Here is a 17632-nt window from a genome sequence, read left to right on the forward strand (position 1 = left end):
GTCTATCCACACGATATCTCGAAAATGTACTGATTTACGGACTTTAAATGATGCAGGAACCTTAATTTTTATATAATTAACACTGAGTTTGTTTTGGTTCTCATCACCCTATCGGATCTAGCGGAATGTGTATTTACTCTGGTCTTATGGGTAACCACAATGTCAAAGAAAATAGATTTTCACAATACATTTTTAATAAAACTCCGTATACCTATAAGAGATTTTAACATATTACATATATGTAGCCAAATATTCCAACACATGCGACATTATATTATGTTAATTTGGTTTGGTATTTACTTTAATTGCTTAAAATTGCTTTGAAAAGTGAGGACCAATGTGAATGTATGTACCATATGTCAAGGTAACCCAAGAAATATGTCATCTGTATAATTGAAGTTGACATAAAACCTTATTTCTGCACTGACAAGAAAGAGTTACGATGATGACAGTCCAACCATGGAAATTCACTATGCGTTGTGGAAGTCTGTATGTATATACTCAGTAGGTTTATGTATACACTATTTTTATGTAAAAATATCTTTACCGTTGATTATATTCTTATTTCATAAATTACATGAGCTATAGACCTGAATAATGTTGCTTTGAACTTCAGCGAATGTTTATACGCGACACGTGGTGTGGCGTTCTTGTACCTTGTTCTAAAACTAACTGTACCTTATTTATTTAAATCGCACAAAAGAACAAACAATCTGTGGAATATTTCATATGGCAAGCTAGTAACACGGGAAATTTAAAGTATTTTCATGTTTCAGAAAAGATTGTTTTATTGTTTAAAACATAACTAATAAATACAATACTCAATAGAGTGATTACGGTACAGCGATGAAATCAAAATCTTACAACAAAAACGTTCGATGTATCTTCTATCTAATGCAACGCATTAACACATATGGCACTTTACCCTGTTCTTGAAATTATCGCGAGTGTGAACACATGAGTATTTAATTGTAATAATTGTTTTGAAATCAATCGTATTAGGGACTTAGTACCACTAATAACTAATCCCATGAGATTATTGATAGAATAAAGTGTTCTGAAACTCAAAACCAGTACTAAGAACCTTGAACGTCTGGCTCTACAGGTCAAAGAACCTCAAGGTCATTGTTCCCATAGGCAATAAACTGCATTCATCCAGTGAGGCTCTTATTTTGGCTGAACCGGTTGTTTATTATAAGTAAAGGTTTTATTGGGAAATCAAACCTTTTTACTTGTATGGAAGCAAACTTTCCTTATGTTTTAATATGTGGTTGCATTAATTACCTTGAAGCAATTTTTTTTAAGTTAACGCATTAAAATATGCACGAAACAATTTTATTTATAGTTAAACAATAAGATTAAAAATAATGGATAATTCATGCTATAAAAGATAAATATAATCAAAACTCCCTTGAGAACTGGTATCAATATCTAAAAAGTTAATTTTGAGTTAAGCTGCAGTTCACCTTCCTTTTATTGCAGCGTCTGGTATCTGAAGCTATCTCAGACTTCACTCTTGGGATCTGGAGTCGTGTTCTTCAGAAGAGATCCAAAGAAACTCGACGACGGAGTAGCTCAAAACGAACCATCTCCATCGTTTCTACATCAGAGGCGCCTATACATAGGTGAAGTAGTAGTCTCATTGTCTCATGAGGTACACAATTGAGTGCAATACGATGCAATAGACATGATCTCTAAGAACGGTGGAGCAACCGAGTTTTCTACACATAACGTAGCTATGTCAGAAAGAGTTAATTCAATTGAATTAATAGTTTAGCTCCACCTTACTTTTATTGCAGCGTCTGGTATCTGACGATATCTCAGCTAAACTCAATATTCAATAGAATTTACCCTTCCTGCCATAGCTACGTTATGTGTATCTTCTAATTGATTTTTCCAATTAAAGTAAACTAACCAATAATTCATTAGTTGTTACAACGGCTATATGGGATGCCAATCCGGGTAGGGTTAATCTTAGGGGAGGTGGAAAATCACGTTTAATTATGTTCAGGCCTACGTGAATTAATTAGGTACAACAACTGCCATATAATTAGTTTCGAAAATTCCTAACTTAAAACAAAAAAGTCACTTTTCTCCAGAGGGCCCTCTATAGATACAATAAATAAATAAAAATATTCAATATAAAGTCTTTTGAAAAAGTTCAAGAACATTATTTGCTTTAAGTTGTAAAATGCATGTATTGTGGTCAATTACTGTAATAAATTAGGTTTGTAAATACATTCGAATATTTGAACTACAAATATATATATATATATATATATATATATATATTTATATATATATATATATATATATTGCTTTAGGCAGCTTGTCTCTTTGACACCTCTGTAGTAGTAATGAGAGAACTTAGCTGAGGACTAGTATAAGTTCTAATTGCACACACAGACAGTGAACTGGATACAGCAAACTAATTGAAGATCGCTGTGGTCTTTCTGCAATTTCCTCTTAACTATCGTAGCAGATAAACTCAAACACATGTTCTCTGAAGCGTTAATGGAAATAAATTGTTTTATAACTAAGTTGAACTGCTTTTTCTAGAACTGAGAGTTGCTCCGTAATTTTGTAAAATGTAACTCTGAAACACAATTAATTGCATAACGCGATACGCACAAACACTTTTGCTGCCGCAAAAAATAATATATAAAGTATGTTTTAGTCTAAGTGAGATCCTAAAAGATTTGTCCCTAAATTTCCTTTACTGAAAAATATGTGATGAATTTAGACGTTACGCATTTGTTACTTATAATCAACGATAAAGTGTATATTAATTTAAATGAAACGAAGTAAATCTGTTTAAATAAAAAAATATATACTGAAGTTTGCTTCTTCGCGACTTTGTTACAGTAAACCTATTCAACTTAACATTTAAGTTTTTTTTAAAGACGATGGATGATTTTAAAGAGTAATAGGTTTCGGTCAGTTACAATTGCTAATTGTTACAAAAAAGGGCACTGTGTTTCAAGGATTGAAATCTACCCTCTTCCACTGCACAAAATGAAATTAGTTGTTTAGTAAAACATAGAAATTACATTAGAAGTTCAATGTCAAAATTGTAATTGTTTGTGAATGATTCACGCAATAGCATGTCAGTTTTAAATTATATTATATTTTATAATATTGTAAAAATAAAAGTCGTCATATAAATAAATTAACTATATAACTAAATCTTATTTTACTCTAACTCAAAAAGAATGTTACCTTACTTTTTTATTTGTACTGAGCTGTTTTCTGCCAGTGGGGCTCCTAAGGCGCGATTTCTAGTTTTGTATCCCACAAGCGGCTATCTGACGTTCAAAATTTAGTAAAGAGGTTTATTTTATTTAAGTTTTGTTCTGTTATTTGTGTACTCTTTCTCCCATGTAATGATGTACAGTTTGTTTATTGTTACATTAAAAGGGAAAATAATTATACTGAAGGACTCAGCTAATTGCTCTCTTGTTGGAAAGTTACTTGTTAATTATCTGTGTCTTTATATATTTTGTTTTATAAAACCTACTCTCTTCCACAGCCGAGAATGCTGCAATTTTCTTGTCTCCTCAATTTACCAGAACATTTTTACGCCTTAAACCCACTTTCTTAAGTGAATCTCCGTTGATTCGAAACCAGTATTTCTTTCTCATCCCGGAATATTCTGGTATTTACGTAATTACGTGTTGTCAGTAATGCCTCCGGCCATCAACGCAGGCTACGGCAGCACCTTTAGTCCTACACCGCGCTGATTACTGATAATTGGAAGCTAAACATATTACACGCTCAACTAATCTTATTTTTCCACGTGCATTCTAATAGCCACAACTTTTGAAACACACAAACTTTTAATTCCCATTAAGCGATAAAGATTATAAGAATTCCGGACATCAATGATTTACAATATAAGGCGTTAAATGTGTTTAGAATATATTTTGTATCGATTAAGCATCCATTAAGTGGTGAGAAATCAACGGGATGCGAAATAAAAGTACTAGTGGTGATTTAATGAATAAAGTTCCTAAAGGTGCTTTACTAGGTTGTTTATTTAATAACTATTAAATCAAGATTATACATTTTCGTCAGTGTTCTTCTTATTTGCTATTCTTAGGGGGTATGGTACAATAAGCGGACCCGGTTTTTTGTATCGAAATTGGCAAACGATATTACTTAATCATAACCACCGATATAATCAATCGATACTGAATAATTATTTTGAACAAATAACTTAAATAATCTATATCAACAGCTGTAAACACTTTCAAATAATACAGTTAAGGTAATACTTCAATTTTACATATAAGTAACATTTAATTATTAAAAATGGCAGTAAATTTTAGAAAACTACACGACATTGCTTTGGAAGATGATAAGACATGTTTTACGTGGCTTCAACATTTTGGACTTGTACCGAAAAATCCATTATGTGAAATTTGTGGGAAAGAACAACTGTAACTGTGAGAGGAGCAAATACGGTCGTCTTCAGTTTTCCTAATTTTGCTTATAATAATTTTTTCATCACTGTAAATATTAAATCCACATTTTAATTTAAAAACATATGATTGTTATTGAGGACTATAGATACTTTTATATCGATTGATAGTCTGGGATATGAGATGCGAATATTAGGTATCGATAATTACATTCTTCGATATAAAAAACCGGGTCCGCTTATCGTACCCTACCCTTCTTAGGTCCCTACCTTCAATAGTCATGAAATTCATGAACTTAAATTTACACTACATTCTTGTCCTTAGGCTACATAATTTGTCAATATTTTCGGTTAAGCGAAATATTTTAATAAGGATTCATGAATTAATCCTAAAACTCTGTACATTCGTTAGTGTTCAGTTATTGAATGCAGTACCATTATTAGCTAATTTTTGGTTCCATTTTAACAATCAGTGTTTTTTTTATTCAGACCATATTTTGGAGATATTTTGCATGAAGTTTACACAAATCGAGTTTGTTGTGATTTGATTGTTTCGTATTACTGTGATATAATTTACTTATTTTTATATTTCTTTTATTTAGGCTAGTTATACATCTTCATGAACGTATTAGACTGCTGAACTTTAATCGATGTGTTATTTGTAACTTGTTTCACTGAACGATTATAAATATCCACAAAACCCTTGGTATAGTTGTTAAAATATTACTTAGAGAAACTTCTATTGAAAAAAGCAATATGAAATGAATTTAATTATTTAATATAATATTATTCGGTTGTGAGATCAAAGTTTTTGATGTAGTTATTAATTAAAAGGATGGTTTAATTATTGAGTAAAAACTAATAGTTTCTCTAAATTAAAATGTTTACGTATATATGTAAAAAATTTGAATAATTTCTTATATTTTTTGCATAATAATTGATTGAAATAATTAATATTATAATGGATAAGATATTTTAACCTATATAAAATACGCATAAACCGTTCATAAATAATTCACTGTTGTATACATAAAAAATCTGGGCTCGGCCGGGATTTGAACCCGGGACCTCTCGCACCCTAAGCGAGAATCATACCCCTAGACCACCGAGCCATGCTGTTTCACGTAAGCGATAAAGGTGAGAAGTATAGTATCAACTTTCTCTCCGGAAATATCTGGAGCAGCAGAGTCGAGCTGTAGAGTCACGGAGGACATACCAACTCTTCTACATTAGTACTAAATATCTCGAGTTTTAAAGGATCTTCCCGCGATTAGTTTTGTTTGTTTAGCTTTCAAAATTTAAGTTCAATTTCTGTGTACAATAATCAAGAGTTCTGTTAATAAAATATACCATTGGATAGAAAGAAATACTAGCTTGAACGCGGCGTTACACGCAATTTCCTACTTGGAACATTGGAATTGGAACGTCTATAGTATTTCTTTTGAATGAAATTCTCAATTCTCTGAAGTTCAATGGTAGTAACAGACATTATAACCTCCTTAGCATAACTTTAAATTTAGGGCTCTTAAGTCAGATAGAGATATTTTAGTCCAATATGGTGGGATTCTAAAGTCAAAGTTCTTGATTTTTAGTTAACGCGTTAACACACTTATGATGTAATAAATGGTGGGGCTCTATGTAAGATTTAAACGGGTTTTGGCATATTTGAGATAAATATTATTGCAGTGTTCATAATTAAGAGTTTCAGGAAATTGCGAATGGTTTTCATTTTATGTCTTGCAGGTTTAAGAGCAATGCCGGTTGGAATGAATTGTATTTCCTAAGTCATGGTTGAGGTTGCCTATTTGCTCTAATCAAGAAAATATATATAAACATTGGTCTTTAAAGCATATATCGGTCGTATACTTATGGTTATAACCTCTGTGCTTAACAAACACTGATTACAGTGAAAGTTGAAGTAACAACCGTTGAAATTTTTATACTTACTATATCCTTTCAAAATATAAATGTAAAGAAATTGAAAATACTACTAAAATTAATTAAACATATGAGTGTGCTATCAGAATATACTTTTCACAAAGAACTTTTTATTACAACTTAATAGGATCTTTCAATTAATAACATTTGCTGAAATGCATTTATTATGATAGTTTTGGCAACTTTACTGGTCAGCGTGGTGGAGCCCTGAGAAGGAAAAACCTAACTTAGTGCGCCTTTAGGGCACAAGATAAAGGTATGTACCAAATGTCATTTCTCTATCTTTCATGTTTTTGTGGAGATTGATGAATCATTTAGTCAGTCAGTCAGGACATCTGTTTTTACGTATACTGTACAGATTATGGAGAATATATTATTTTTAACTAAATCAATGTGCTAAAGAAATATATGGCGAAAAGTATTTTCCAACATTTCTGCCAATTTATATTGTGATTCAATAAAAGGTTAAGGAAATTATTCTTTAATGGATGGCTAAGTAAGATAGGCTGACTATTATGCTCCAAAGAATTACATCTAGAAGTCTCTAGTTACATGAAAATAGCATTCAGAACAGAAAAACTTGATTTTACATTCCTGATTATTAATGTAAAGTAATCATATAAAATCATGCAAGTACAACTTAATTTTAAAATAATTAACATAAAGAAGAACACTTTTATTTTCTAGTAACTTTATCTTGTAGCGATAATTTTTAAATGTTGACGCCAAATGCCAAATTTTTATTAAGAGTTGTAAATATCCTAATGATCATTTACCATTGCTTTATAGCTTCCACATATGTAGGTACGCATTTTTTTTACTGAATAACATGTAAGGTACAGTAAAGAAAAGTGTTTTTGATTAGCATAAGATTATATGAGCGATTATCTTTTGGCGTCGATATAACATTGTACATTAAGCAACTGTATTTAAATATCATCAATTAAACAATATTTTGGACACCAAAGATCCTTTTGTTGCCTCTATTGGCAAAGGGGAGAAGTCTAGGATCCAATACTAACAATGAAACTATATTCCCTCCACTATACTAAAGTGACCTGTTCAGCTGAAGTTTATATAACAGACATTAAAGAAAACCCCGTTTTACGAATAACGTAAGTATCGAGTGAAGAGATGATTCAATGCTAATTTTGAGTTCAGTTCCTTTTCACATTTCGCATAGTGCAGCGTTTAGTTACACTGAGCGTAAGGTGAAAAGGAGCTGAATCCAAAATTCGCATTGGATCAACCCTTCCGATCATACCTATGTTTTTTGTTAAAAACTAGGTGGTTCCACTGTGCTTTGGGATAGTGTTTAAAACATCGCAATTCTCTTAATTTTGTATCTGATGAGATAATGCGAACACTCCTTCGTCTAGATTACTCGTGAATTTCTAGTCTTGGTGTCCCTAGTATCGAAACGGTAAAAAATGTCGTTTTCGATCACTTGATTTCGATCTCTTCAGACGGACTCATCTGTGATAGCGTCAGGGTTTTGTCCCTGCTCTAAGTGGAAGAAGAAGGAAGTTGAACTCATCATCCATATCAAAACTTGTTTACTTTATAACCATCTTTAAGAAACAATTTATTTTTAAAAGCTCTAACACTATCAACCCCTGGGCGGAAAGGAGGCTAAAAAGTTTCATGTATATCTTTATACCCGTCAGCGCGTCATCTGGAGAACGAGCTGACCATTAGATTTTCAACTTAGCAGGAACCCTCAGTTGCATTCTGGCACATTGTAATTTGGTATTCCTTAGGATTGGCTCATTATCAAACATTTTTCACGCCTTACAAGTAAACATGCTAGCTACAATAAAATCGTAAAACAACCCGATTTGTAAAAAAGTACAATCATATGCCAATTTAACATACGAAACGGTAACACATTATAGCTGAATGTTAGCAATGTCTATCATTCACAGTGGTATCTAAATATAAAATTGAGTTAAAAATGCTTCGTAACTGTAATTAAAGGATATTGGCTAAACAAATATTCTGTCTGCTTGCTTGGATGTCTGTTTTCCGCAGGATATCTCCAGAATACATTATTTATAGACATGAAATGTTTTATGCAACTTCAGCAAAGCCTGTTTTCAGGCTTATTCATGCATTATCCTTCATACGGATCAATAATCAAGCAAATATAATAATGTAGTAAATATATAAATAAATATTTTGTGAACAAGGCGGTTTGGTGCGTTAAGTAATTTGGGAACTACGGAGTATTTAATCTGAAATTTTAAATATTAACAAAATCTATAAGAAAAGTTTTCTAACAAATAATTATATAAATACGTACTTTTATTTAATTCTTAATACAGTTTTAACTGTGTTCAAAACTTTGTAATTTATAATACAACTAACTTGAGCCATGACGTATAATAAACATAATATATACCAGTTAATAATTTAAAATTGTATAATAGAAGATGTTGTGTTGTATAATTACAATATAAAAATCTGATGCCAACATTATTGTAACTAATTTACCTCAATGATTCAATACTTGTTGTATACTCATAGTAAGATTATTGTAACTACGAATATATTATATAATGTGTATATGTGTGTGTTTAATATATGTAATATATTAAACAAAAATTTCCACAAAGAAAATGTGCTGTTTTATAGCTAAAATGGAGTGCGTCATTCCACTGCCTGTGACAGCGCTTCTGTTTGACACTGTTTAAACAACTGCTTGTGACACTTTGTAGAGATACAAAGCAGGTAAAGGGACTGGGGTGGCTATTGTACACAGCCGCTTTGCCGACAACCTGCCATCCTCTTGCTTATCTCGTTTACATAACGTTTGTTTCTTTTCAAAGGTCTACATAAAACAAACGTGTCTTGTCTATGACAACTAGGATCAGTATAATTGTTACGTTTGTTTAAATCAACTTTTACATTTAAAAAATTATTATCTCCAAATGTGCAATATAGTAAGAATTATATACTGTTTGCTAACGTAATATTTTAAATTAAAAAAAGCTCCTTTTCACATTAATTTCCTTAAAAATTTTATGTTTTCTCCTGCTATTTAAACCTTCCCTGATGCACTGTAAGCTTTTACATACACTGGGTATCAAAAGACTGACAAGACCACAGTGAATAATTCTGTTTAATAATTTCGGTACAAGGGACTACGTATTCTGTTCTAAAGTGAGTTCATATGTTTATATAAACATATACGTTAAATCTTCTTGTAGTTTCATAATCTTCTTTGGTTTCATAGATTCCTTTGTTTACTACAACACAGAACAGAGGTTATGAAATTTGGTTTCTTATTTATATTGTGTGCACGTGTTATAAAATTCCTAAAAGTTCTATCATCAATAGCAATATGAAAATAATTAGTAAATATTAATTCTATTTTATGATGATCATAACAGCATACTCTCTATAAAGAGAGGAATACTTAACCCCGGATATAAAAATGGTTATTTATTGGCTTAGCTCTAACAAAACATCTCATTATTCTAAATTTCAATTCTCGGTCTACCTATCCACACGACAACTTGAGAACGAATTGTCATATTGCCTTCAAAGATATTATGACGCGTCATTATGTATAAGCAACGTCGATTTTGATGGTAGTGTATGTCACTCTACAGTATTTGGCTGAGCGTTAGCAAACATGTTTTATTAGTAACTATGGCAACGAGAAAATAGCAGGATAAAATAAATCAATTTGTAAATAAGGTGAATACAATCACATTTTAACATATGACATAGTAAAACACAATTAATTATATACTTGAAATTTACCACGCAACCTGTAATACGATACGGGATGTGACGTATTTTCTATTACCACGCGATAAAATAACCGCTCGTTTTACATTACAAATTGATAAAATTAATCACTCACTTAATTCATTATAATATAGTTGTCTTTTTTTTATTTTATTTATATTGAATTTTATATAAAGACCGTTATTTTTTCTCAGTCACAATGTTGTCTTAGAATATTAAACATGTTGTTCTTCAATTACTTTATGCGAAATATGTTGCATTTTGAAGTACGTTAATAATGAAGAAGAAAATTTAAAAGGTTAAAACTATAATTTATTCTTGATAAGTTATTTTTCATTACGATACATCTTGTATCTTGCATTTAAACACTACAGGACTAATTTAAGATTCAAAGTTAAGGAAACTCGCGCATATTTTAAAGGGTTTAAAAGTTAGTCGTTTTAGTTCAAACCAGAGTTATAAATTAATTTTTACTCCTATTTTCAATGATTGTACAGTATATCAATGCTTATATATTAAAATGTATAATGATTAGGAATATATTACTAAGATTGAATACCAAGAAAGAAAAATTACCTGAAACCGTAAAGGGTAATCATTAAGATGTAACAGTAAAGAGTTTCTTTAATTTATACTATTATATAAAATCTAATGGAGCATTTCTGTATGTGTGTTTTACTAAATCACCTAAAAACTACTGAACCAATTGTATTTAAATTTTACAAGACATTCTTAGGCTCCCTTGTTAAATTAAAAAGCATTTTTTTTATTTCAAAAATCCCTCCGGCACCGCCCTACTGGTCCTTAAAATTCCCCTTTTGGATTAAACAGAAGTGTAATGGTTGTAAAATGAAAGCAAAACCCATATTTTTAAGTGATATAACTATGATTATTTTTGAAAGCATAGAGCAAGCTTGATAATAAAAACACTACTTGTCATTTCAGAAATCACTGTTGATACAGAGCATATACAGATAAGAATAATAGAAGTTATTAAAAAATTACTTTAAACTGTAAATTTTAAAGAATATTAAGTATGCAGTTCTTGATCAGAAGTGTAATACAGATATTGAATACAGCTTTATTATTTCACTTTTTATAAAGATTTTAAAACATGGTCTATAAAACAAGACAAGCCATAAAAACCACATTAGTAATCTTTAGCCAAACGTATATTTTAACGGGTTTAAAGGGTTTAACTCATCTATATCTTCTTGGTCAGGTAAAAAATAATCTTAACTGTGGGACCAGAATATCTTACACTAGAGATAATAATATTAACATAAGTATACAAGTTTGATATACTTTATTGCAGGAGCAACAAGGCAAATCCAAACACTAAACTAAAATCTAATTTATTCGATCCATAAGAGCAATTATCACTTTCTCTTAATTCTTAACCATCAACACTGATATGGTATATGACTAAAGTACGCCTTCTACCGTTTCTAAACTACTTATACCATGTATTACTGAAAAGCTTAAAAATTCTGCATTAGGAATACATCACAGTGGCCAAAAGTAGCTTAATATTTACTGAAATCTTTGGAGCTATTCAATTAATCTTTAATCTGGAAAGGATCAGAATGTCTGAATATCACTTATCTCAAAAGTGTTTAAGAGTAATTTGAAAGGGATTTGGCCATGATATCGCTACTTTTTAGTAGGAAACTGTTGCGCGCGATACCTCGGGTAACTTTTTACCCGTAACCTGCGCGATACCTGCTAGTAACACATGAAATTCTATTGGGTTTATTTACACACACACACACAAGCACACACACACTCACACACACACACACACACACACACACACACACACACACACACACACACACACACACACACACACACACACACACACACACACACACACACACACACACACACACCTCCTTATATTTAAGGGGCCGTAATTATAAAGTCTGATTCCATAGCCTGAACGAAGATTGTTTTAGGTCACTGTTTCTTAATATTTTTAATACTTTGATAATTTTATAAGTAACCACACAAGAGTGTCTTTATCAAGCATCCAACTTCACCGCCTATTTTTCAGTCAATAAATTAATTTTGCAATTATTATAGCTTCTCTATATTATTTATTTGAAATGAAAAAACATTATATTGCACAACGTCTGCCTTAAAAATTATTAAATCTGAGTATCTAGATGCGTATTATACAATACGTAATCATAAAATAATAATTTAATTTGTGACTTTTTAAAGGGAATTTGAAAAGTATATAGTCCAATTTTGCCTTTTAGGTTGCCAGAAACATACGTATAAAGTAAAAAAAATTTGTAATAGGACGACGTTTCCTGTTATGATAATATAATAAATGTGTAAATAATTAAAAATAAGAACATATCTTATATCAGGACTTAGACAAATCCTTGTTTTTTAATGTAACAGGTAGGGAAATCCCAATTGAATTACGAGTATATATTTTTATGCAAAAAAATGTTGCATTTTAAAAGTATTGTATTTTCTATACGGAATAGTTGCTGTTATACCTTGGAAATATTTTTAATAATCTGCCGCTTATTATTATTTTATAATTTGCAAACAAGAATAACTTTTATCTATAAAAAATAATGTTTCCTTAAAGCAACGAGGATTAAAATTTTCAGAGCCTGCTTTCATGGAAATGACGTGAACTTTATGTTAGAGAACAATGCTTGAAGCAAGTCTGCAGCAAAGTAAATTGCTTCTTTAACGCTTTCCGACGATGTTAACCATATTACTTTGATAAAGTAATGGCATTTACTTCACACTTAGTGTAATGAATACTAGATATATTCCATCTACAAAAATTGTTTAGCCTACAGGTCGTATGCATTACAGACATTACAGTTTAAAACGTCAATATTTATATTCTTGTAATTGTCTTTATATTCAATTTAGTCAATGTATTACATTCACTTAATGTTGATGAAACAAAAAAATGGTTTGAATGCAATAGTTCTGATTGCTATTAAATGGTTAAAACTAAATAGCACAATAATGGATAATGTTAAGTACTCAAAGGAAAAACTAGATTTACTACAAAATTGCTCTTTAAACACTTTTATTATAATTAATTAACATTCAGTAATACACTTAACATAATTGAAAATATATTTAGTAGTACCCAAAAAAGAAGTATTGGCAGGCATCCACTTTTTATCTTATAACTTACATTGAATTTAAAATTACCTCAAATGTTGATTCTAATTGTTATATAGAAATTAACATTGGATATTTGTTTCCTTTTAATACTTACATTTGGAAAAGCATAAGTGCCAATTAGCATTTTGAAATTAATTCATGCTTGCACTCATTTGATACTGACATTTCCATTCCAAGGTATTGCGATAATTTTTAGTTATGGATGAGGCTGAAACATTAATTTATATTTCTAAGTTTTATTATTAGTAAATTTCATTTTCATTGCAATAACGTTTCCCATTTTAACCTAAGCCCTAATTATCGTACGTACACACAGTGTACCTACATTAAATATTAGAATTATTTAGTCCAAGGTAATCTAATATGTAAATTAAATTAATTTTACACGATTTTCTATCAGTGTTTTAATTCAGGGCTGCCCAACCTACGGCCCGCGGGCCGAATCCGGCCCTCGAGTCAGTTTTATGTGGCCCGCCTTGTTGCCAAAACAACCAAATTTGTTTACAAGCATTTGAAATATTAAATAAATACAAATTTTGAGAACCAAGCAGTCCAGTCGATTTCACGTAGAATGAGCCGTATTCATTTGGTGGAGTATGAGTGTTGAAAGAAGTAAAGTAGTTGCAGACAGATTTCACTGACTAGGGTGGTGGCTGCCGGCTGGCGAATATAGCGCGCGTAAAGCACGGCAAAGCGTGTGGTGCGGCGACGTAGCCCCTACCCAATCACCACTCGCCACGTAATTTGTATGTCCTAGTATCCTTGTAGGATTAATTAAAATCAATGTATTCAATTTATTGGTGACTTTTTATTGTTCCCTCAGAATTAGAGCAAACATCCAAAAGTCTGGGTTTATATTTATTTCTAATAAAATAACCTAAAAACATAATATATTATAAACCTTTACCTAACAACTAATAAATAATAAGAAATTACAATAATCAGGAAACAAGGGCCAAATAACCTTAAAACTCATATTTTGCACAAGATTTCTGGAACAAACCCTGGGCAATAGGCTACGTTTTGTTTGGGGTTCCAAATCCCCTGGGATGTTGGCCCGCCTGGCCATAAAGGCTTTACAATGTGGCCCTTGGGTAAAAATGGTTGGGCACCCCTGTTTTAATTTAAATACCAATGACAGAATATTGTCTAAATATTATTATGGACAAGATAGGATATGGCACAGCACATGTTACGTAACTGGCTTTCCTAAGGGTTATATAAAGTTTCAAGGTATAAGCAACTCCATATTACAATATAGTTAGGCTTTATGGGTTACTATGTCACGTGATTTAATTTTATATAATGGAACTCAGTTTGTTTACCATTATTACCCAAAGGTCCAATATTAAAATATCTCTTACCTCCGAGCCAAATTCCATGAATTGTCATACATCATCATCTACCTTTTTGTTGCTTACATCGAAATGAAGTAATTGCATACTAAATTTCAAGTATGCACGACAGTTTGTTTTCAATGTGTCGCAGACAGCTAAAGGGACAGAAATAACATTTGTCCAGCCCTTCTATAGACAGACTTCGCTAACTATCAGCCAATTAAGAAACTGACTGAAATCATTTAATTGATTGATAATACTCTTTACTAGCCATATGGCACTGTACCACCTATAATAAAATGTATTTGCACTTTATGTAAAAGATTCGCTTCTCTGATGTTTTGGCAAGGCATTAGCAGTGGCAGTTCGTAATCAGTGAGGTGGGTGTGTCACACAAAGGGCAATAACTGTATTGGGAAAACCATTAGACATAATTTGTAATATTTCTATGTTATAAATTATTTGGCACTGCTTTGACGCAGTAACATAATCTTTTATTTTTAATATTAAAATCAATATTAATCTGCGCATTACGAGCAAAACGTGTTAGTGAGTGATTTATACATATTAAAAAATAAACAGTTTTCCCATTGAGTCAAACGTTATACTTAAGTGACTTAATCTGAGTATCTTTAATAGGCCTATACGATTTTAAATCTTAAGTGACCTAATAAGTTATTCTAGTGTTACTGGAAAGGAATAGTATGCTCTAGGTAATCCGCCTATGGGGTACCGAGGAATTATATTTTAACTAATTCAGTTATAGTATCTTTCAGATCCGCAATGGATCTTAATTGATCTGATTTATTAGAAAAATTCTTTATAGCAATAAATTTGTCGTATCGCCTAAGTTCTTCCTAGTATATTTTTTTTCCATACAGCTAAAACAATTTTACAGTGTTATCAGAGAAACCAAAAAGGTAAATGTGTTATCGCTACAGAGATAAAGGACTTGCAACTTACCAACCAGGCTTGAACTTCCAACGTTATCATTATAAACATCTATGCAAAAGAGTTTAAATATATGATAGCTCTCCAAATCTATTGTGATCAAATTCTGTATAAAGTCTTTCTTCTGTTTAATGCTAGCCTAGACACAATCGCGATGAATATTTTTTGTTATGCATATTTACTTCTTATATTAATCCTTATTGTATTGTAAGTAATGTCTATACAAGCCTAATCTGTGTTTATTAAATTTGTAATTTTAATTCAATTATAATGTTTTAAAATAGAACATAAATTATCTTATAGTACCAATTAATCTTCAGATGTACCATTTTAAATATAATGAATGTTCTATGACATGGTCCTAACAGTTTTACATCATTATCATAAATAAAAATGTAATAACACAAGGTACAATGAGGAGATAACGTATTATTTTTAGTGTGAATAGTAGAAATTAATTATTTATTAGTTACATATGGCCTCTAAAACGGACAGAAATGTAGCTAATGATATGGCCTATATCCGAGATAAAAATCCATGCTGAATATAGAAGAGCCTTCTCCAAATCTCTTGATCTCTTAAGCTTCACGAAGCTAGCTCAGCAGTCCTGTTGCTATTTTCCTCTGGCTTCATCTGATACTTTCAGTTAGATATATAATAAACTTTTCCACATCATATATTGCTCAATCACGGCATTCTCCGTAAGAAAGACCCATAAACTATTTTTGGAGAATATGAAATGAAAATATTCATTGTACGAGTAAAAACCATTTATTGGAACATTAACGTATTATTGTTATAAATATCCTTTTTAATGTTTTACTTTAATTTATTATATGAAGAAAAATCTTTTTAACAATTAACTTTATTGTATTATCAAAATATAAATAAAACGTTCAGTGTAGTGTTGTCTTACAAATATATGCATGTGTATGTATATGTTCCTTCACAATCGGAAGAAATATAGACTTTACGTATAGGTAAATCTGGAAATGTTGAATAGAATATGAATTAATAGATGTACCAAAGTTTCTTTGTACAGCGTTTACAAGTTTCACTGCTAGGACTGTAATTCATTTTTTAAGGGAAGTATAATTTCTTATAGTATATAATAAATTATTTACTAACATGAATAAATTTATACACAATTATTTATGAATGAACACCTTACAAAAACTCATTGGAGTATCTTTGAAAGCATTAAAACTTGTTCCATTTGAAAAGAGCAACAGTGATAAAGTACACACAGATATTTCAACATACATCAGTAGATTGAGTACACGTTAAAGTAGGCCGCCTGAATGCTGCTCTTCTTTTTCAAAGGGAATGTTCTTTTATAAGAAAACTACCAAGGCGATGCTCCATGTATTAAATCATTATTTTTCTTCTAATGTATAGTGTAATTTATGTATTAAAGTGTATACTAGGCGTTTTCAATGCTGTAAGGTAAACACCTTATATTATCTAAACCAATGTGATCTATCTACAAACTACCTTTAACTACCTTTTTATTTAATAATCGTCCCATGCTTAACTTGTTGGAATGGTCTGTGGGGAGTCTTATGGACATTTTAAATGCAATCCCAGATTAATATACGTGCAGTTTTAATGATTTATTTTACCGTAACATAATACCTCAGACCTCATTTCATAAGCTATATTTCTACTAAATAACGCCTGTTGAAATAACCACATGATCCAAGTGAAACGTCCACCATTTTGGATGTTATTATTGTTTTAGGAAAAACTCTACCAGGAAAGGAACGCTTTGATTATTCAAGGTATTACTTTTCGTTGCATTATTTCAACTCTGAGTATTGAATCCCGGTTATTAAAAAGAATGTTTTTGTGCAAAATCTTACACATCGTCAATAACATAAAAATTGGACCAAAATCCATTTAATAACTGTAATTTAATACATGTGTACATATAAACAACGACAGTTGTGGTTTACAGTAAAAGGAATATTTAATAGAAATGAGTAATAAATTAAAGGCCTATATTCTCCAAGAGTTGACTTTCAAGTATTTAGAGAAGCCTTAGATATATTTTGTTGATGTT

The 17632-nt window shown here is 30.9% G+C and overlaps 1 non-coding gene across 1 annotated transcript; it reads right to left on the minus strand.

Annotated features, from left to right (window-relative positions):
• Positions 1 to 5460: 5460 nt before the first annotated feature.
• On the minus strand, positions 5461 to 5532 carry Trnap-agg. The gene has a single exon. It is a non-coding gene; the product is annotated as a tRNA-Pro (tRNA).
• Positions 5533 to 17632: the final 12100 nt, after the last annotated feature.

The sequence above is a fragment of the Homalodisca vitripennis genome, chromosome 2 (assembly GCF_021130785.1).
Source record: "Homalodisca vitripennis isolate AUS2020 chromosome 2, UT_GWSS_2.1, whole genome shotgun sequence".
Classification (NCBI taxonomy): Eukaryota; Metazoa; Arthropoda; class Insecta; order Hemiptera; family Cicadellidae; genus Homalodisca; species Homalodisca vitripennis.